Below are 1,349 nucleotides of genomic sequence, written 5' to 3'. Positions count from 1 at the left end.
GCACCGAGCGGGCCACGTCTGTGCTGGCGACTGCCCCGTGCCCCGGCACCGCTGCGCCGTGCCCCTCCTCCGCCAGCACCGGCGTCTGCGGGCGTTAGTCTGACTGGCAATACTACCACCATCACCACTACTGTAGCCATCGCGATTATTGCTATCCTTACTGCTGTCATCATTGTCCTCAGCAGTACCGATATCCTTATTATGACTCTGCTACCACCATTTCTATCACTATCGCCATCATGATTATTGCTATCCTTATTTTCCTGTTACGATCATCATTAGTACTAGCATTAGCAGCACGACTGCTGTTATTACTCTCACCATCATTATTATTGCTGCCATTATTACTGTAATCATTATTATCGTCATCATTAGTACTAATACCCGTAATATTACTTTACTATTACTATCACCATTATTATTATTATAGCATTATTGTCACCAGTACTAATATCGTTATTATTAGTTATTATCATTACTATCATCAACAGTATTGCTACCTTCATTATTACTGTTACGATGATCATTACTATTACTGTTACTATCACCACCATTATTACTGCTGTCCTTCTCAGTACTGTAATTAGCATCGCTATCGTTACTATTAGTCTCACCATCATTATTATTGCTATCATTACTACTGTCATTCTGACTATATTATTATCCTTACTATCATCAGCATTGCTATACTTTTTGTTACTATTGCTTTTATCATCCTTATTGCCATCATCATTCCCGTTACAACGACTACTGCTATTATCATTATGATGACTATTGCCATCATTATTGCTACCATTATTCTCTTACTATTATCATTACTGTTACTACTGCCATCATTCTTGCTATCGTTATTAATCTTATTGTTATCATCGCTGTTATGATCATTATTATGATGACTATAGCTATCATTATTGCTACCATTATTACTCTTATTATCATCGCTGTTATCATTACTGCTACTATTGCCATCGTTATTAATCTCATTATCATCGCTGTTATCATCATTATTATGATGACTATAGCTATCATTATCGCTCCTATTATTAGCATCGCTGTTGTGACTATTGCCATCATCATCGTCGTTGTGTCTATTACTATTATAGCTGTTATCGTTACCGCTATCACCGTCCTCATTACTGTGGCCCTCGTTATGACTGCTCTGGTTATCACGGCTGTTCCCGTCCCGGTGCCTGCTCTCGTTGCTACTGTTCCCGTGCTCCCCTCCTCACCGTCGCCGCTGCTTTGTGCCCCGGCCCAGGAGGGAGCCGGCCGGCTGCGTCCGCCGGGTCTCGGCCCAGGCCGGCTCGCAGGGGCGGCGGCAGCATCCGCGCTGGACGGCTCCGCGCTTC

The sequence above is a fragment of the Gavialis gangeticus genome, unplaced genomic scaffold (genome assembly GCF_001723915.1).
Source record: "Gavialis gangeticus isolate Ggan-Ray unplaced genomic scaffold, GavGan_comp1, whole genome shotgun sequence".
Lineage (NCBI taxonomy): Eukaryota > Metazoa > Chordata > Crocodylia > Gavialidae > Gavialis > Gavialis gangeticus.
This window is presented reverse-complemented; position numbering follows the sequence as displayed.